We start from the raw sequence: 22,453 nt of genomic DNA on the forward strand, positions 1-22,453 counted from the left end.
CAAGTAATCACCTGAGAAGTGACATTACTGATTATCTCTGTCTATCTTAGTCTCAAAGGAGCTAGCTACTTTGTCTGGCATTGGTAAGTTCTTACCTAGTACAGAGATATGTCTGCACATCTATTAGTACACAAGCATATGTAGCAGGAATCTTAGAAGGTCTTATTAATAAATTCAAACCTGAGACAGGTATTGGGGTGAACACTGGAAGATCAGAGAACCAGAACAAGCCACAGCTAACCTCACCTGGCCAACTTCTCAGCTGATCTTGTTTCCTCAGACTGGAAGCCTCTGTGGCCTCATATCCGAATGACTCTCAGCTGAACTGTGCTGCTAGAAGCCTGAAAGCTTAACCAGCAAATGCTTAACCAGCCAAATGCCTCTAGTTTCTGGTCCTCACACCTTATATACCTTTCTGCTTTCTACCATCACTCCCTGGGATTAAAGACGTGTGTCACTATGCCTAGCTCTTTCCAATGTGGCCTTGAACTCACAGAGATCCCAGATGGATTTCTGCCTCTGGAATGCTAGGATTAAAGGCGTGAGTGCCACCATTTTCTAGCCTCTGTATCTAGTGGCTGTTTTCTGATGCCAGATAAATTTATTAGGGTACACAATATTTTGGGGAACACAATACCACCACAAGCATACATTCACACGTGCTAGTTGATCTACATACAGATTGTTGTGGTATAAAATGTAGCTCTTTGTGAAATACTACTATTCTATAAAGTTATGTATTTTTCTAGTAAAAATATGCTACACACTTTCCTCCACTTTTCTCAGGCCTCTAAACTTGGATTCAAACTTGCCACCTGTTTCCTGAGTATTCTTATTATAGTCAGATTACAGAGGAAATTCTCAGTTCTAAGACCAAGTGAACCAATTGCTTTGATAAATTAACTCTCATCTATCTACTATTTATATGTCTATCACCTCTCTCTCTCATACATCTATGTATTTTATCTGTCTTTCCTATGTCCATCTGCCTATCAACCTATGCTTCTACTTATCTATCATATTGTTTCTGTCTCATAAGAAACCTGAGCAATTAAAGAAGTGATTTTCTTGACATTGCTTTTATTATTTATCTTGAGGTTTGCTGAATATACATATCTAGAGTGTAAATAATTTATGTTGGTATTATTCAGGCTTTTTTTTTTTTTTTTTTTTGGTTTTTCGAGACAGGGTTTCTCTGTGTAACTTTGCGCCTTTCCTGGGACTCACTTGGTAGCCCAGGCTGGCCTTGAACTCACAGAGATCCGCCTGGCTCTGCCTCCCAAGTGCTGGGATTAAAGGCGTGCGCCACCACCGCCCGGCTATTCAGGCATTTTTAAATGAGTTATAATGTGCTGTGTTGCTTTGGGGAATTAGATTACCTTGAATCTTGACCCTTCATTTGTAACATGGTTCCCCTTTGATATCTTAAAATATATTTTTTCTACACTTTGTGGCAAAAAAAAATTTCATTGTAAAATTCTTCATTTACTGGTAGTGAGCATCTTAAGCTGCATAACATATTTCCTTTAATTAAACAGACCCCTATTTAATATTTTGTGGGCCTCAACTATTATATCTCATTTTTTTCTCTGACCATTATATCTGTGTTTTATTATGCATTTGTGGTACTTTTTGACTGGCTTTCACATTGTTTACCCTTTCTATTCCTTTTATATCACATGTATATTTATGTATATATAAATGTAAAAATCATAAATTTTGTCATAGTTATTATGTGTCTTTGGTTAATATAACCATTTTCATATAACATTATACTCTTAACTTTCTTATATTCTTAACTTTCATGAATTCTTTTATGTTTATTACTGAACTATGTAGACAGTTCAGCAGCTGAAAGCACTTATAGCACAAGAATGAAGACCTGAGTTCAGATTCCCAGCATCCACATGAAAACTGGGTATGTCTGCCCACTTCGGAAACTCTGTTCCCTGATTTAGTAGAGACACTCCTTATATGTGAATCCTAACTTTCAGGCACTGGCCAAAACACACCCTTCACCTGCCCTCAACCTATGAGCCTCTTGAGCCAATTTCCAACCCATGTTCAACCATATCCTGTGTATCTTGCTCCGATGTTGAACAGGGTAATTCAGCCTGATCATCCTCTGCATACACTCCCCACCACCAGATCTACCCCTCACAACAAACTTGGACAAGGACACATTTCCTTCACATCAGCTGTTTTTTTTTTTGTTTGTTTGTTTTGTTTTGTTTTTTGAGACATGGTTTCTCTGTGTAGCTTTGGTGCCTTTCCTGGAACTCACTCTTTAGCCCAGGCTGGCCTCGATCTCATAAAGTTCTGCCTGGCTCTGCCTCCCGAATGCTGGGATCAAAGGCATGCGCCACCATTGCCAGGCTTATATCAGCTGATCTTTATGTGTCCATCTGACTGCATTCCATCTAAGCCATAGCCAACCTTTAGGCCCACCCCACCCCACACGCCCTGTATTCAGTCCAAACCTGCTTTGTCCATATCAGACGTAGAACTAACAAAAGAAGTCAACATGCTCAGATCATACTGCAAAAATACAAACAATATGAAAGATAAAGGCAATATTTCCTCTACAAAATACACCAGTCCTATAGAACTGTTTGCCAAAGAGAATTACCTTAGATGAACCCCAGGACACAGAATTTAAAAGAAGACTCTTATAATTCATAAAAAGAAAAAATCAAGGAGGGCCTGGAGAGATGACTTTGTGGTTAAGAGCACTGACTGTTCTGCTCTTCCAGAGATCCTGAGTTCAATTCCCAGAAGCTTCATGGTGGCTCACAACTGTCTATAATGGGATCTGATTCCCTTTTTTGGTATGTAGGTATTCACATAGAGAAAGCACTGGTATACATAAAATGCATCAACAAAAAATTCAAGTTTAAAAATGACAAAAATAAGATGCACCATGAAGTTAAAACGAAGGAATTGAAAAAAAAACAAAAAAACAAAAACAAAAACAAAAAACAATGCCAGTGTGATGCCCATGAAAATTCAAGCAGAAGTCTGGTGAAAATGATGAATACAATTAGGGGTTTGAAGTTGTAATTCAGTCAGGAGATAGAAACACTGAAGAGGAATCAAGATAAAATGAAGATGGATTTTAAAAACCCAATAACCCACATAAAAGACTCAAGAGAAAGCCTAAGAAGCAGATAAATAAAGCAGAAAATAGAGTGACAGGACACAAGAATACAGTAGAAGATCAAGACAAAGTAAGCAAGGAATATGAAAAAATTAAAAACACATGAGCTGAACATGCAGGGAATGTGAGACCCCATGAAAAGATTAGACCTTTGAATTATAGGAATAGACGAGGGGGAATATTCATAGATCAGTGGCATAGATCAAATCTTTAGCAAAATCCTAGAAGAAAACTTACACAATAATACAAGAAGCACCCAGAACACCAAAAAGATCAGAAAAGAAACTTTTCATAGCATATCATGGTTTAAAAACTAAGTATATAGAACAAAACAGGTATTGAAAACTACCAGAGAAAAACACAAATCATATATGAAGAAAAACACATCAAAAATGACTGATTTCTCAATGGAAACCTTGAAAGCCAGAAGAGCCTGTAGCAAAGCATTCCACACCCTTAAAGACCACTACTGCCAATCTAGAGTAATGTATGTAACAAAACTATCTGTCACAGATGAAGGAGGGGGAAAAAAATCCATGATATGAATAGCCTAGAAAAGTTTATGTTCCCCTTTCTGCTCTCTTCCCAGTAAGCCTTCTGGCTGGCCTTGAGGCCACTAGCCATCTATTGCTTTGGGTGTCTACCTCTCCAGCTAGCTCACCAAAGTGAAGGACTTTAGGGACAGGGTTGGTATCCAATATTCCCATTGCCCTGTCTTGTCTGCCATGCAAGGCTGGCATCTCTGTGGAGGATGCTCACAACTGTATTCCTGAGTTGGAAATTGAGATAGGTATGTTTTGTATTTATGATAGCCGTGGAGGGAACACTGTTCATGTTCAATTCAAGAATATTCAAAGACAATTATAGTTAAGCATGCACAAATAAAAAAGAATGTTCCATCCTTTGTGGAGATATTTTATTTGTTCTCTAACAAAATTTGCCTGGGGATCAGAGGAAAAAGCTAGCCACTATATTAAACATAGAGGTCAGGCAGTGATAGCACAATCTCTGCCTCCCGAATTCTAGGATTAAAGGTATGTGCTATCACTGCCTGACCTCTATGTTTAATATAGTGGCTAGCTTTTTCCTTTTAATCCTAGAATTCGGGAGGCAGAGATTTATCCAGATCACTGTGAGTTCAAGGCCACATTGGGAACAGAGCCAGGTGTGGTGGCACATGCCTTTAATCTCAGCACTAGTTAACCATAGAGATCTGGAGGTCTGTACAGACAACAAGAAGTGATAGAGCTGGGTGGAAAGTAGAAGTTATTTAGCTGGGTGGAGAGAGGAAGTAAGATGATAGGGTGCAGAAAGGTAAATAGGCGTGAGTACACAGGAAGTATCTTTCTTGGGCTGAGGATTTCCTAGCAGTAAGAACTTGTGGCTGGCTTTTCTCATTCCCGTGATGTCTCGGTTTTCACCCCAACATTTGGCTCTGGGTTTTTTATTAATAATATCTTTTAAGATTCAGGTTACAGTTCTTCATTATTTCTTCTTCCTTTTTATGTGTATGAATATTTGCCTTCATGTATGTATGCATGGGTACTACATGCATTCCTAGTGCCTATGGAGGTCAGAAAAGGGCATTATATTTTTTTTTCTTTTTTATTCACTTCCTTTCAGTATGTTGACCTTAATAAAAAGCTCAGGACACGAGTCTGTTAGCATGTTCCTCCAGCTGGTTTTGTATGGTTGTTCCAGTTATGAATTTGAGAAGAAAACCACATAGGTGATAAGTAGATACCACTAAATCATATTAGTGAGGGGTGTGTGTGTGTGTGTGTGTGTGTGTGTGTGTGTGTGTGTGTGTGTGAAACATGTTACCTATGCTGTATTGCTTAGGCTAATTTCCACCTGTAATAAAGTAGTGTCTGTAAAATCACTAACTTATATGACATAAATAAAAACCCATGATATAATACTTGAAGAATATGTAAAAATTCCATTTCCAAAATCATCAAACTATTTTTCTTTAATTAGTAATTACTATGTGCAGTGATAGACAAACCTTGAATTATAATAAAAAGTGTATCATATTTTTATTATGCCTTTTATTTTTCATGTTAGCTTAATAGTTCTAAATAACTCTTGTATACTTTAAGATGAAGACAAGTGAACTGTATGACAATCATAGGCATAGAGCACTATTGCACTAATGGCTGGACTTGTTTTCATTACGGAAGAGGTCAATGTTAAATGCGCTGATTTCCTATAAAGAGCTACTCTGGATATTTTGTATGCAAATTGAAACTTGTATAAAATGATTTTCAGCAACATGACTTGTGTGAAAAAGGACGGGCCTGCCTTAACTCTTTCCTGTCATGACATTACCTACAGCTTAAATGGAGTCTTCTTAGAAAAAGATCTGTAATATTCTCTAATGACAAAAGCTTACTACACTATGGTTGATATTCTCTAATGACAAAAGTTTACTACACTATGGTTGATAGATTGTTTTCAAGCTAAAGATGTCCAAGAAAATCTTCAACTCAGGCTTTAAGGCTCAAAGTTAACAGGGATAAAGCTGCAAGTCCTAATCTTATTAAAGCTATATTAATTTACAATAAACTATTAAAAATAATGAAGCATACAAGTCAATAATCAGTTACCTTATAAATAATCAGATTCTTTAATGTGTTCATAACTATCCTTTTAGTTATGATAAACTACACAATTAAGCTATGTTTAGCCTCCAAATGTATTTTCAAGGTTAAGCCTTGATCAAGACCAGGAATACCTAATAGGTACTTGATCCTCAAACTGCTCAGAGATCTGCTGAATATGGCATTTAAAATGTTCAATAAAAACTTTCCACTGCCGGGCGGTGGTGGCGCATGCCTTTAATCCAAGCACTCGGGATACAGAGCCAGGAGGATCTCTGTGAGTCCGAGGCCAGCCTGAGCTACCAAGTGAGTTCCAGGAAAAGGCGCAAAGCTACACAGAGAAACCCTGTCTTGAAAACCAAAAAAAGAAAAAAAAACTTTCTACAAAAAAAACAGAGACCCCTCCTAGAAAAAAAAATAAACTTTAAGGTCTCCAGAGAGAACAGATGAGATGCTGCACCAATGACTCTGCCTTGATTATGGCAATGCCAACCACTGGGAAAAATTGCCCCATTACTTACCTGTCATCAGGAACCTGCAAAAACTGTGGACACTCCATTGACTGCTGTACCCTGCTTCATCAAAGTAAGGTTAATTTCCTCAAGTTCTTCCTCTGCAAAAAAAGTTCCTCAGACCTGAGTCTGACAACTGAAAGCCCACTGCTCTTTGAGAAAACTGAAGATTAAATGCTGCTCTTTCCTGACAGATGAAGACCAACTTCTGCAGTGAAACATGTAAGCCTTAAATGACTGTCTAAATAAGTCTGTGTCATTTTAACTGTTACAGAAAACCATTTAAATTATAATTCCTACTCAACTTTATCCTTCACAGATCTCTGATGACATTGATATCTAACTGTAGTTTTAACAACAGAAAACACCCAGCTTCCTGGTCAGTCTATTTCACATGTATAGTTTACCTTGCTGACAGGGTTCACACTAAGAAAGATTTGGAGTTTCTAAAGGCTATGAGGAAAGGACAAGTTATATAGGTCAAGAAAAAAGAATGATACAAGTTATGCATGTCTTAAAAAGTAATTTAAGGGGGCTGGAGAGATGGCTCAGTGGTTAAGAGCACTGGCTGCTTTTCCAGAGGACCCTGGTTCAATTCCCAGCACCTATACGGCAGTTACTGTCTGTAACTCTAGTTCCAGAGGACCTGACACCTTCACACCAGTACACATAAAATAAATTTAAATAAATTTTTTAAAAAAGAAAGAAATTTAAAGTATATAGTGCAGACTTCTTCTGCTCAGGTGCAGGCCACATCAGTCAGAAGAACAGGGAGTGACTCACCTGCCAGTTGAACTGCCTCACTCCCCAGAATCCATTCCCAAAGACCCATCCCACCACTCCCCCACCTCACCATCCATCCCAAAACTGGTCCCTACATCTAATGCCAGAGAACTTTAGTTGCTCAGGTGCAGGCCACAACAAATGGAAGAAATCAATAAAACCCTTAAAGAATGCCAAGAATGCCAAAAAAAAAAAGGAAAGAAAAAAAGAAACCAAATAAACAGAGAAAGGAAACTGTTCAAGAACTGAAAATTAAAGTAGAAACAATAAGGAAATCTGGAAATGGAAAAATCTAGGTAAGCAAATAGGAAATACAAAAGCATATGTCACCACTAGAATACAAGAGAGGGAAGAGAGAATCTCAGGCATTGAAGACGCAATGGAAGAAATAGATTCATCAGTCAAAGAAAATCTAAAATATTCCTAAAACAAAACACTCAGGAATCCTGGGACACTATTAAAAGACTAAATCTAGGAATAAAAGAAAAAGAATGAGAAGAATCCCAGCTCAAAAACTCAGAAAATATATTTAACCAAATCATAGAAAAAAATTTGCTAACCTAAAAAAGGACATGCTTATAAAGGTATGAAAAGCTTACAGAACACCAAATAGATTGGACCAGAAAAGAAAGTTTCTACATCACATAATAATCAAAACTAAACATACAGAAGAAAGAATTATAAAGGCTGCAAAGGAAAAGGGCCAAGTAACATATAAAGGTAGATCTATTAAAATTACACTCAACTTCTCAACTGAGACTCTAAAAGACAGAAGAGTCTGGACAGATGAATTGCATACTTTAAAAGACCATGGATGCCAGCTCAGACTATTATACCTGTCAAAACTTTCAATTACCATAGATGGAGAAAGCAAGATACTTCATGACAAAATCAAATTTAAGCAATATCTATCCACAAATCCAGCCCTACAGAAGATACTAAAAGGAAAACTAAACCCAAAGAGTGTAACTAAACCCAGAAACACACAGGCAACAAATAATCTCATACCAGCAAAATGCAAAGAAGGGAAGCACACACACACACACACACACACACACACACACACACACACACACACACTACTGCTGTGGGATGGTCTGTATGTGAAATGTGTTGCTGATTGGTCAATGAATAAATCACTGATTGGTCAGTGGCCAGGCAGGAAGTATAGGCGGGACTAACAGAGAGGACAATTGAGAGAACAGGAAGCTGGGTGAAGGAGACAGTGCCAGCTGCCATCAGGACAAGGAAGATGTAAAGTACCGGTAAGCCACAAGCCACGTGGCAAGGTATAGATTAATAGAAATGGATTAATTTAAGCTGTAAGAACAGTTAGCAAGAAGCCTGCCACGGCCATACAGTTTGTAACCAATATAAGTCTCTGTGTTTATTTGGTTGGGTCTGGATGGCTGTGGGACTGGCGGGTGTCAGAGATTTGTCCTGACTGTGGGCCAGGCAGGAAAACTCAAGCTACACACTACCACCATCACCACCAAGATAACAAGAGTTAACAATCATTGGTCATTTATATCTCTCAATATCAATGAAATCAATTTCAGATAATTTTGTAGTTACAGTAACTGGGTGTGCTATGGTACTTGTACCTAAGCCAGATGCCATCAGATTTGAGGACAAGGAGATGTCCACTGCTGGAAGAAAGACTATACAATGTGTCCAGCCCAAGTCAGGCTTAAAAGATGAAGAGGAAATCAGGGCAAACTCAGCTTGCCACAGAGTGCAGCTGCAGGACCAGTGTCACCAGAAGGCACAGGGAGGTGGATGGAGAGATTGTGGACAAGAGATTTTTCTTAGACCAACACAACTTAGACCTTTTATGGAGTTTAATCATTTACCAGCAACACAAATAGTTAGCCACATCAGAAAACCTGTTTATCCTTTTATACGAAGTTTGTGAGAAGGTAGTTTGTCTGCCTTTTTTAAACAAGAGACCTAGTAGCTTTAACTATCTAATGAACTACCAAGGTAGCTGTAGCCTTAAGGGAGTCAGGGGGAGGAGCTTATTGTCTGCTGCTGCCTATCTGACAAAACTACAGTTATACTAGACACCAATGTGATCAGAGATTTAAGAAGGACCAACCAAAATGACAGAGATTAATCCATAATCCTTTACTTTGCCAATTATCCCAGGCTCCTGTGCTCTTCATGGCATTGAGTGCAGGGGTACCAAGACAACAGTCTTGTCTGCAAGGTCCAGAAGACGAAAGGCTTTTCTGTGGAAGAAGGGAGGGACTGACCTTACTTTGTCTAGGCAAAGTGGGACAATCAACTCTCCAGTATCCTGTTTGTCTACAATTTGGGCTGAGCCTTGGCAGTTGAGGTATTGGGGCAGTCTTATTCAGTAGTTAGCATTACCACAGTCCAGGTGGAGTCATCCATTGTTGTGTCTATTGTCTTTGTGGAGACCTTGGGGGTCACTGCTAGGATCTAGGAGTCTCTGTTTCTCATATACATTTAAATATCTTAAATATTTAGCAAATCTCTGATAGTTTGAGGACCATTATCTGTTAAGTATGGTCCAGAACATCTCAAGGCTTAGTTATCATTAACAGCTTATTGTAGCATGAATCTTAAAAGTTCTTATTAATAAAAACAAACCTGGTGCCAGTTATTGGGGTGAATGCTGGAAGATCAGAGAAGCAGAACAAGCCATAGCTTCCTCACCTCCCCAATTCCTCAGCTGATCCTGTTTCCACAGACTGGAAGCCTCTGAGTCCTCATCTGAATGGATCTCAGCTGAACTGCTGCTCAAAAGCCTAAAAGCTTCTAGTTCCTGGTTTTCACACCTTATATGCCTTTCTGCTTCCTGCCATCACCTCCTGGGATTAAAGGTGTGAGTCACCATGCCTGGCTGTTTCCAGTGTGGCTTTGAACTCACAGAGAACTGGAATGATCTCTGCCTCCCAAGTGATAGGATTAAAGGCGTGTGTGCCACCATTTTCTGGCCTCTATGTCTATCTAGTGTCCTCTGACCCCAGAAAATTTATTAGGGTGCACAATATTTTGGGGAACACAATATCACCACAGCTTATAATACAAACAACAATTTTGATTTGACACTCTTTTAGTATCAAGATTAGACTTAAAAACAAAGTGTACATGAGATTGGGAACTTTTTTGGTTCTTACTTAGTCTAGCATTACAGAACATAATAAACCCTGTGTGACTTAGTTTACCAAAATAGCTATAGCTTATCAGTGCTAGTAAAAACAAGAAGGTTAGACGTATATCTTTAAATCCATCTCTCTTAGCTTGAATAGACCTTAAGTAAGGACATTCTCTAAACCAGAGGTTCCAAGTTGTTTTGGTTTGGTTTGGTTTGGTTTTTCCTTTTATTTTATTTTTATTTTGCAATACAATTCAGTTCTTCATATCAGCCACAGATTCCCTTGTTCTCCCTCCTCCCACCCCCCTCACCTTTCCCCCAGCCCACCCCCCCCCATTCCCATCTCCTCCAGGGCAAAGCCTCCCCCGAGGACTGAGATCAACCTGGTAGACTCAGTCCAGGCAGGTCCAGTCCCCTCCTCCCAGGCCGAGCCAAGCGACCCTGCATAGGCCCCAGGTTTCAAACAGCCAACTCACGCAATGAGCACAGGACCCGGTCCCACTGCCTGGATGCCTCCCAAACATATCAAGCCAATCAACTGTCTCACCCATTCAGAGGGCCTGATCCAGTTGGTGACCCCTCAGCCATTGGTTCATAGTTCATGTGTTTCCATTCGTTTGGCTATTTGTCCCTGTGCTTTGTCCAACCTTGGTCTCAACAATTCTCGCTCATATAAACCCTCCTCTTTCTCGCTAATTGGACTCCTAGAGCTCCACCTGGGCCTAGCCGTGGATCTCTGCATCCAGTTCCCTCAGTCGTTGGATGAGATTTCTAGCACGACAATTAGGGTGTTTGGCCATCCCATCACCAGAGTAGGTCAGTTTGGGCTGTATCTCAACCATTGCCAGCAGTCTATTGTGGGGGTATCTTTGTGGATTTCTGTGGGCCTCTCTAGCACTTTGCTTCTTCCTATTCTCATGTGGTCTTCATTTACCATGGTCTCCTATTCCTTGTTCTCCCTCTCTGTTCTTGATCCAACTAGGATCTCCTGCTCCCCCAAGCTCTCTTTCCCTTGACCCTCGCCCTTCATTACCCCGACTCAAGTCCAGGCTGTTCATGTAGATCTCATCCATTTCTCCGTCATTGGGCAATCCCTGTGTCTTTCTTGGGGCCCTGTTTTCCAGGTAGCCTCCCTGGTGATGTGAGTAGCAGTCCAGTCATCCTTGTTCCACATCTAGTATCCTCCTATGGGTGAGTATATACCATGTTTGTCTTTCTGAGTCTGGGTTACCTCACTCAGGATGATTTTTTCTAGATCCATCCATTTGCCTGCAAACTTCATGATGTCATTGTTTTTCTCTGCTGAGTAGTATTCCATTGTGTATATGTACCACATTTTGTTTATCCATTCTTCAGTTGAAGGGCATCTAGGTTGTTTCCAAGTTTTGGCTATTACAAACAATGCTGATATGAACATAGCTGAGCAAGTGCTCTTGTGGTATGATTGAGCATTCCTTGGGTATATGCCCAAGAGTGGTATAGCTGGATCTTGGGGGAGATTGATTCCCAATTTTCTAAGAAAGTGTCATATTGATTTCCAAAGTGGTTGTACAAGAATGCATTCCCACCAGCAGTGGAGGAGAGTTCCCCTAGCTCCACATCCTCTCCAGCATAAGGTGTCTCCAAAGTGGTTGTACAAGAATGCATTCCCACCAGCAGTGGAGGAGAGTTCCCCTAGCTCCACATCCTCTCCAGCATAAGGTGTCTGTAGTGGGTAGCCATTCCAGCTTTGATCTGGAAGTTCCAACCCCCATTGAAACTTCCGCAACTGTCACGCCTACAAGGCAGGGCCAAGGGAGGCGCCTGGAGACCAGAGATCTGGATCGGCCAGCACTCTCTCTGTTCCGGGACCCTGGACGGTGGAGGTGGGCCAAGCAGAGCTCCAGAGAACACCGCTGGACTGCGATACACCTTTCCCAGACCCCGCGACCTACCTATCCCTTAATTTGTAAGTTATGCCATTAAATAAAACTCCTTTTAACTACGTGGAGTGGCCTTAATAATTTCACCAATAGGTGTCTTCAGTGTTTTTGATCTTAGCCATTCTGACAGGCGTAAGGTGGTATCTCAGAGTTGTTTTGATTTGCATTTCCCTGATGATTAGGGATGTTGAGCAATTCCTTAAATGTCTTTCAGCCATTTGAGTTTCCTCTGTTGAAAATTCTCTGTTTAGTTCTATAGCCCATTTCTTAATTAGACTGTTGGGCATTTTGATGTCTAACATGATAGTATACTTGAGTGACCCCAAAGATTCCACCAAGGAACTGATACAGCTTATAAACACCTTCAGCAACATAGCAGGATACAAGATCAACTCAAAAAAAATCAGTAGCCCTCCTATATACAATGGACAAAGAAGCTGAGAAGGAAATCAGAGATACATCACCCTTTACTATAGCCACAAATGACATAAAATACCTTGGGGTAACACTAACCAAGCAAGTGAAGGACCTATATGACAAGAACTTTAAGTCCCTGAAAAAAGAAAATGAAGAAGATGTCAGAAAATGGAAAGATCTCCCACGCTCATGGATAGGCAGGACTAATATAGTAAAAATGGCAATTTTACCAAAAGCAATCTACAGATTCAATGCAATCCCCATCAAAATACCAACACAATTCTTCACAGACCTGGAAAGAATAATACTCAACTTCATATGGAAAAACAAAAAACCCAGGATAGCCAAAAGAATCCTGTACAATAAAACAACCTCTAGAGGCATCACGATCCCTGACTTCAAGCTCTACTATAGAGCTACAGTAATAAAAACAGCTTGATATTGGCATAAAAACCGACATGTGGACCAATGGAATTGAATTGAAGACCCTGACATTAATCCGCACACCTATGAACATACAATTTTTGACAAAGAAGCCAAAAGTGTACAATGGAAAAAAGAAAGCATCTTCAACAAATGGCGCTGGCATAACTGGATATCAACATGTAGAAGGCTGCAAATAGATCCATATCTGTCACTGTGCACAAAACATAAGTCCAAGTGGTTCAAAGACCTCAACATAAATCCAGTTACTCTGAACCTGCTAGAAGAGAAAGTAGGAAGCAGTCTTGAACGCATTGGCATATGAGATCACTTCCTAAATATAACACCAGTAGCACAGACACTGAGAGAAACAATCAATCAATGGGACCTCTTGAAACTGAGAAGCTTTTGTAGAGTAAAGGATACAGTCAATAAGGCAAAGTGACAGCCTACAGAATGGGAAAAGGTCTTCACCAACCCCACATCTGACAGAGGACTGATATCCAGAAATTGTTTTGTTTTTGTTTTTGCCAGACTGCTTGGGTATCATAAGATAGGAATATCTCAGTTTCTGGTGTTTATCTGTGGTCCTAAGTTATAACCTTTTATTTATCTGTTTATCAAGATTATATATTAGCAAAGACATTATAATAAAATATCTTATAAAATTTAAAATATTTCATAGCTTTATACATTTAAACATTTTGAAAACTGTTTCATACAAATATCCAGTTTATTTAAATTTTTTATAAAACTCTAAAATTCCCTTTTAAAGAAGTTTAAGATCTCTTAACTATGTGTTCTGGTAATATTAAATGAAAGTCCTTTTTGATTTCAAGAATGAAGACAACCATAATTTTTGGAAGGCAAAACCATGTTTTAACAGTGTAAATAATCCAATGTCTCTAAAATCAATACCAAGTGGATTACTCTTATATTACTAAGTTTGACTGCCTGCAAGATATGTTCTTGTATATGAACACAATGAGATGCAGCTTTGATAACCTGTTAAACAAACAATGTTTTAAATCCTATCTTTTATAAACCTGGGTTTTTTTTGTTTTTTTTTTCTCTTTTTTTTAAAATTTTTTTATTTTTATTTTGCAATACAATTCAGTTCTACATATCAGCCACGGATTCCCTTGTTCTCCCCCCCTCCCGCCCCCCTCACCTTCCCCCAGCCCACCCCCCATTCCCACCTCTCCAGGGCAAAGCCTTCCCCACGGACTGAGATCAACCTGATAGAGAATTGTTGAGACCAAGGTTGGATAAAGCACAGGGACAAATAGCCAAACAAATGGAAACACATGAACTATGGCTGAGGGGTCACCAAATTGATCAGGCCCTCTGAATGGGTGAGACAGTTGATTGGCTTGATCTGTTTGGGAGGCATTCAGGCAGTGGGACCGGGTCCTGTGCTCATTGCATAAACCTGGTTTTTAAGACAGGACAGGAATTATACCAAGATCGTGTCCTAATTTAAAAGTATCCCTGGAGATCTGTTGTCTCCTTGATTGGCCCACACCATGTGGTTGCCTCAGTCATGGTGGCAGTGAAACCATGACATCCACCTTCTCCAACCCTAGTCAAAATGGCAACTGTCCATGTAGCTGCCCTTAGTTAAGATGCTTGCAAACCACATGAGGTTTCTCAGAATGGCTCCAACTCAGAGTTGAATTTTAAGTTAATCTTGTTACAGATACTTCAGATTTTTAACCATACCCAATAATTTATAAGCCAATAATCCCTTAACTGTTCTGATCTTGTTCTTTCTTCCTAGCAGTTTTTAACCTCAGACATAGAGATTTGAAAGCATGCATGGATCTGAAAAAGGCTGCAACATAACCCAATTCCAGAGCCAGCTTTTAAATAAAGTAGAACAACACAAAACAACTCTAATATTATTTACACCCAAATGACATATGAATTCCTGTTGTTACATTAGATTCAGTGGCCACAAAACCCAGAGGTAAATTCTGAGCCCAAGTAGCTAGTTGCAACAGTAACAGTTGAGCTATTACCAAGACACATGGAACATAGCAAACTTACACATTGAAGACCAGTCAGAAACAAACATGCAGTGGACATATACATTCATATATTTCACTGAGTCTGACACAGGTCACTGCTGCTCCATGTTTGCAACAATACTTATAGGCACAGATCCATTTATACATACAAAATAGACAAAACTTCTTCTACCTCCTCTAGTGTTGGAATTTCAGGGGAGGAATAACTTATGAGACACTGAATTTAATTATTTTGTGAGCACAAAGGTATTGCATCAGGACTGCCTACAGGCTTCCCTACTGGAGAAAGCTGTCCATTGGTCCCAAATATTGTATTCTATGAATCCTACGCTCCAAAAGCTCCACCATACCCAGTGCTCTTTTATTTGGGATAGATCTTGGAGGGAGAAAGAGACATGCACCTGGGCAGCTATCAGAGGGGCCAGGAGAGAAGAGGAATCTGCCAGGATCATGTATGAAAAGCCACAGGAGAGCACTCAGGGGGGAGCAGACCAGTGTGTGGATAGGGACCAGGGTGTGGGTAGTTGTTAGGGGGCTGAGAAGGCAAGGAGAGGGGAGAGGGTTGGGAGGAGGGGGGTATAGCGGGAGGGGGATATAGAGGATGGTGTTGACCATTAGGTGGATCTTGGGGTAGTAAAGAAGAAGGGGGGCAGTCGGAGGGAGTTAAGTAAGAGAGGCGGGTAAGAAGTGGGAGAGACTGGCCCTAGACCTTTATTATCAAGGTGAGTAGGAAGAAGAGGTGGGTAAAGGGAAGAAGGCTGGCCACTAGGTGGAGTATGTGTCAGTGAAGAAGGGGAAGGGGTAGGCGGGGCTCAGGAGTAGGAGTTGGGAGGTGATAGAGACTAAGGCGACTCAGTCAGGAGCTCCTGGATGAAAGGGCATCTAGAGGTGCCATAACCCTAGTCAATAATATTTGGGCCTTCAAGCACTGGCTACAAAGGAATATGACAGGAGAACAGACCCCAAAAGCCCTGGACATAGGGGAGCTCAGACCGTTTGTCAGTGTGCCTGCAAACGTTTTCAAGATCAAGGAGGATGTTCAAATCAAGAGTGCCCTCTGCTGGCCATTTAGAGTGGTTGCGTTTTGAGTGTAAAGTCTGAGAAATCTCTAATTTAGATAAATTTCATACATAGCAGGCACTCCAGAGGCAACTGAGGATCAGGTTTAGATCGGCTGCAACTCTCATCAGGGGACCCAGGGTCTTTAACCAGAAGAGGTACCTGGTCCCTCTTAGTCAGTGCCTTGGAAAAATACAACTGACCCAGCTGCCTAAGAGGGACCAGGTACCTCTTCTAGCTATTATGAATAATGCTGCTATGAACACAGTTGAGCAAGGATCCTTGAAGCATGATGGAGAATCCTTTGGATATATGCCAAAGGCTGGTATAGCTGGATCTTGAGGTAGATCGATTCCCAACTTTCTGAAGGACCACCATATTGATTTCCATAGTGGCTGTATAAGTTTGCACTCCCACCAGCAATGCAGGAGTGTTCTCCTTGCTCCACATCCTCATCAGCATGAGCTCTCACTTGTGTTATCGATCTTAGCCATTCTGATAGGTGTAAGATAGAATCTAGAAGTAGTTTTGATTTACATTTTCCTGATAGCTAAGGATGTTGATCATTTCTTTTACTGTTTCTCAGCCATTTGAGGTTAATCTGTTGATAATCTGTTTAGATCTGTACCCCATTTTTAATAATTGGATTATTTGGCTTTTTGACATCTAATTTCATGATTTCCTAATATATTTTGAATAATAGGCCTCTATCAGATGTGGTGTTGGTGAAAATTTCTTCCAATTTTGTAACCTATCATTTTTTCCGATTGACAGTGACCTTTGCCTTATAGAAGCTTTTCAGTTTCATGAGGTCTCATTTTTTTAATTGTTGATCTTAGGGCCTGCAGTATAGGTTAGGTGTCATATCAGGAATTTGTTTCCTGTTCCAATGTGTTCAAGGGTGTTCTCCACCTTCTCTTCTATCAGACACAATGTATATGGTTTCATGTTGAGGTCTTTGATCCACTTGGGCTTGAGTTTTGTGTAGGGTGATAGATATGGATCTGTTTGCATTCTTCTACATGCTGAAGTCCAGTTTCTACAGCACAGTTTGTGGAAGATGATTCCTTTTTTCCATTGTATATTTCTGGCTTCTTTATCAAAATCAGGTGTCCATATATGTAGATTTATGTCTATGTCTTCAGTTTAATTCCATTGATCAATGTGTCAGTTTTTATGGCAATCCTACGTGCTTTTTATTACTATAGCTCTGTAGTACAACTTGAAATAAGGGATTGTGATACCTCCAGCAGTTCTTTTATTGTTCAGGATTGTTTTAACTCTCCTGGGTTTTTTATTTGTCCATGTGAAGTAGAGATTTGTCCTTACAACGTCTGTATAAAATTGTGTTGGAATTTTGATGGGATTTAATTGAATCTATTGATTGCTTTTGGTAGGTTGGCAATTTTTACTTTGTTAATCTTACTGATCCATGAGCATGGGAGATCTTCCCATCTTCTGATATCTTCTTCAGTTTCTTCCTTCAAAGACTTGAAGTTTTATCATATAAGGTTTTCATTTGCTTGGTTAGTTACCTCAAGATATTCTATATTATTTGAGGTTATTATGAAGGGTATTGTTTCCCTGAATACTTTCTTAGCCTGTTTGCCATTTGCATATAGGTGGCCTACTGATATTTTTGAGTTAATCTTGTATCCTGCCACTTTGTTGAAGATATTTATTAGCTGTAGGTGTTCCCTAATGCAATTCTCAGAGTCATGTATGTGTACTACTATATTATCTGCAAATAACGATACTTTGAATTCATCCTTTCCAATTTATATCTCCTTGATGTCCTTTAGTTGTCTTACTGCTCTAGCTAGAACTCAAGTACTATATTGAGTAGATATGGAGAGAGTAGACAGCATTGTCTTGTTCCTGATTTTAATTAATTTTGTTTTGAAGTCTATTCTTTTAGATATTAAAATGGCTACACCAGTTTGTTTTTTAAGTCCATTTGCTTGGAATATCTTTATCCAACCCTTTACCCTGAGGTAATGTCTCTCCTTGATGTTGAGGTGTATTTATTGGATGAGGCAGAAGGATAGATTCAATTTTCTCATTCATTCTGTTAATTTGTGTCTTTTTATTGGGGAATTGAAGCCATTGATATTGAGAGATATCAATGACCAATGATTGTTAATTTCTGTTATTTTGTTGTTGATGATGATGGGGGTGGTTTAGAGTGTGTGTGTGTGTGTGTGTGTGTGTGTGTGTGTGTGTGTGTGTGTGTGTTTTGGTTATGCTGGTGTAAGATTATTTCCCATGTATTGAATGTAGTTAATCTCCTTGTTTTGGATTTTTCTTTCTAGAAACTTTTGTAGGGCTGGATTGCAAATAGGTATTGTTTAAATTTGACTTTATGATGGAATATCTTATTTTCTCCATCTGTGGTGATTGAGACTTTTTCTGGATATAGTAATCTGGACTGGCATCTATGGTCTCTTAGAGTCTGAAACACATCTTTCCAAGCTCTTTTTTCTTTTAGAATCCCCATTGAGAAATCAGGTGTGACTTGAACAGTTCTGCCTTTATATGTTTCTTCGTTTTTTTTCCTCTGCAGCTTTTAATATTCTTTCTTTGCTCTGTATGCTTTGTGTTTTTAATATTATGAGGCAATGGAACTTTCTTCTCTGGCCCAATCTATTTGATATTTGGTATGCTTCTTGTCCCTTTATAGGCATCTCCTTCTTTAGGTTAGGAAAGTTTTCTTCTATGATTTTGTTGAAAATGTTTTCTGGGTCTTTGAGTTGATATTTTTGTTCTTCCTCTATTTCTATTACCTTAGGCTTGGTCTTTTCATAGTATTTCCTGGATGTTTTGTGTTAGGAAGTTTTTAAGTTTAACATTTTCTTTGACTGATGTATTCATTTCTTCTATTGTATCTTAAATGCCTGAGATTCTCTTTCATTTCTTGTATTCTATTGGTGAAGCTTGCCTCTGTAGTTCCTGTTCATTTACCTAGACTTCCCGTTTTTAGGATTCCCTCAGTTTGTGTTTTCTTTATTGCTCTATTTCCATTTTCAGTTCATGAACAGTTTTACTTGTTTACTTAAACTTGTTTGTTTTTTCTTGGCTTTCTTTAAAGAATTAATTCATCTCCTCCAATTGTTTATTTGTATTTCTGGCTTTCTTTGTGGGGCTTATTTATTTACTCTAATTGTTTGTTTTTGTTTTCCTGGATTTCTTTAAGTTATTTAGTTATTTCCTCTAAGCACTTTTTTTATCTTCACATAGTTGGTTTAAGATCTTTTTTTGTGCTCTAGCTATGCTGGAATAATCAGGGTCTGCTGTGGTAGAATAGCCAAGTTTAAGTGGAGATGTATTGTCCTGGCTGTTATTGTGTTCTTACATTAGCATCTAGGCATCTGGGTTTGGGGTGGTTATAGGTCTAGGTGCTAGTTTCTTGGTTTATCTTGGTTGGGTGGGTGTTTTGTACCTTCGTTTCTGTTTCTACTCCAAATTTTCAGAGTGTGTTGGTGCTTTTCCTGGCCTGCTCATCTGGTGTACTCATTGGAACGTTTGCTGGTTTTGGAGCCTAGGGAGGGGGAGGCCAAGAAGAATTGGTCTGTTGCAATTCTAGGCGTGACCCTGAGTATTGGTTCTGGGTAACAGCGAGAGTGGGGTAGGCCCATGGGCATCCTACTTGGTCTGCTGGCAGGTGTGGCCTGTGGTTAAGTTGGGGTATGGGATACAGCCAAGAGGCAGAGAGGGAAGGATAGGGTGGGGTGGTCTGTGGGATCCACAGGAGGTGTGGACGGGGGGTGGGGGAAGCTGCAGCTGGTGTTCTGCTGCAGCACTAGCGGCAACCATGATAATTGGGTCTGTAGTAACAGAAACAGTGGAGAAGGTCCATGGGCAGCCTATCTGGCCTTTCGGTAGGCATGGCCTTGCAAACACTGACATTATTTTGCTCCACTTTAAATTACTCTCTTTATTTTCTAATTTTCAAAAGTCTATGGCCCTGTGCTCACTCTGTACTTGGGCAGGAAGCTGTGATGTTGCATGGATATGAAGTTGTGAAAGAAAACTTGATTGATCATGGAGAAGGGTTTGCTGGAAGAGGAAGCTTTCCAGTGGCTGATAACATTGCTAAAAGCCATGGTAAGTTTCCATGCGCCTACATGTCCATGAGTCTACATGTCTATGCACCTATGTGTCTGTGTATGTATGTTGGGCTGTGGTCACAGGGAATCTGAGAAATGTAATCTTAAAAACTTGTTCAGACCCAGCTTGGCTTTCTGTGTGGCAACCACCCATCAGCACCCCTTCCTTACTTGATATCTCCCTACCCATTTCTGCTCTTTCTTTTAGGCATTGTTTTCAGTGGTGGGAGGATCTGGAAAGAGATGAGATCCTTCCTCACTCACGACTCTGTGAAACTTTGGGATGGGGAAGAGGAGCATTAAGGACCATGTTCAAGAAGATGCTCTCTGTCTTGTGGAGGAACTGAGTAAAACCAATGATGAGTGTTACTCATCACAGACTTCTATCTTGTTATTAGGTCCTGGAGAAGTTCCTAAGTTCCTATCATTCTTTCCCTTTCCTCTTTTTTTTTTGGGGGGGGAGATACTTTCCCCCTTCATTTTTATTTGTTCTTTGAGAAGTTTGTACAGTGTGTTTTGATTATATTTACACCCTCACCTCATCCCAGATCCACCTGCTGTCCATCCCCATGCATGTTTGTATCATATTGTTTAGAGGCTTCAAAAACAGATGTGGATCTCCCCAGAATTCTTGAATTGCTGAAGATTTTAAAAGTCCCATTTCCCCCTCCCAAAACAACAGACCCCCTAGGGTAACAGGCCAGTCAATAAAAGTACAAGATGAAAACTGAGTATACTCAATTTCATGATTTGGAAAAATGGCCAGATAACTGAAATCATATTAAACATAAAAATGATGCACAGATGTAATGCATATTGTTATGTCTACCAGGCCGTCTGTGAGTAAGTCTTGCTTAAATTGTTATAAGTTCTTTTACTCGTTAAGAGATACAGTGTTTTTACACACATATATTTCAGTGGCATTTTACAATTGTTCCCAACTCTCAAGGCTCACCCTGTAATCCCACATTCATCCTGGGCTGTGCTCCATGCAATGTCATCTGCTCCATTGTTTTCCAGAAGCGTTTTGATTATAAAGATCAGGATTTTCTTTCCTTCATAGACATTTTAAGTGAAAATGTAGAGATTCTGAGTTCCCCTTGGATGCAGGTGAGCTCAAGCTTCTTTCTTTAAAAAACAAACAAAAAAAACCCAACAAAACCCAAAAACCACTTAGAGATAAGTGCTCCCTGAAATTCCAAAAATTCTTTAGAAAAATTTCTATAGGCTGGAGGTGCTGTGGAGGAATGCTTTTGTACACTGGTTTAATAAAGTGCTGATTGGACAGTAACCAGGCAGGAAGTATAGACAGGATAAGCAGACAAGGAGAATTCTGGGAAGAAGAAGGCTGAGTCAGGAGATGCCAGCCTGCTGTCCAGGAAGCAGCATGTAAGGCACACAGGTAAAGCTATGGAAAATGTGGTGACATATAGATTAACATAAATGGGCTTGAGTTTAAGTGTAAGGGCTAGTCAATAGTAAGCTGAGCAGTTTTAATGAATATAAGCCTCTTTGTGTTTATTTGGGGGATGCAAGTGGGAGAGATTTGTCCCGACTGCTGGCAAGCTGGGACACAGAAAAACTTTCTACTACATGGAGGTGCTCCTCAGCTCATCTCTGTTTCAAAGCTATGTCTCCTTTAATGCTAGGTAACACTAAACACAGGGGACTTTCTACCTCCTCCCTTTATGGCAACTGTGCTGACCGTTATGTGGACTTGCATGTACTTTGGGGACTCTATTTCTTTCTTACCTTCGTTGTGCCTGAAAAATTGAAACTAGGACAAAACATTAAAAATCTTTCTTATTAAGAACATACAGAAAAGGTTTTTGTATTGATTTTTATCTCCTCAAATTCATCCTAATAAAAACTTAAGTCATTCATAAGATTGTTATGAATGTACCTGAATGAATTCAAGTCAATCATGTAGTGACCCTCCCACTAAGTTCTTTCATATAAAATAAATGGATCCAAGATTCAGGAAAAAATTTTTAAATGTCTTAATGATTTTGTGGGATCATCAAAGAAGTATATTTCATAAAAGGCATTCCCAAGTGCCATGTTCATGGTAACATTAACAAATGGAAAGAAGTCATATCAATGTAGAATTCTCTCACTGTTTGAGCTTTTATTTCCCTTTTGAACATAATTTTTCTCATTCAGTTCCAAACCTGAAATAATTATTGGTGACACCCAGCTAAAGAGCCTTCCATCTCTTGCTCTTATTCAGTACATAACATGATGAAGAAACAAAGGCACCTTGGAACATTGTCTTAATCCATTTTTACCTGCCTTGTGAACAAAAGGAGGACAGATC

The 22,453-nt window shown here is 39.6% G+C and overlaps 1 pseudogene; it reads left to right on the forward strand.

Moving 5' to 3' along the window:
- Nucleotides 1-19,981: 19,981 nt before the first annotated feature.
- LOC128095207 (cytochrome P450 2C26-like) lies at nt 19,982-21,270 on the forward strand (annotated as a pseudogene).
- Nucleotides 21,271-22,453: the final 1,183 nt, after the last annotated feature.

The sequence above is a fragment of the Peromyscus californicus genome, unplaced genomic scaffold (genome assembly GCF_007827085.1).
Source record: "Peromyscus californicus insignis strain IS unplaced genomic scaffold, ASM782708v3 Scaffold_4__1_contigs__length_199733344, whole genome shotgun sequence".
Taxonomy (NCBI): Eukaryota; Metazoa; Chordata; class Mammalia; order Rodentia; family Cricetidae; genus Peromyscus; species Peromyscus californicus.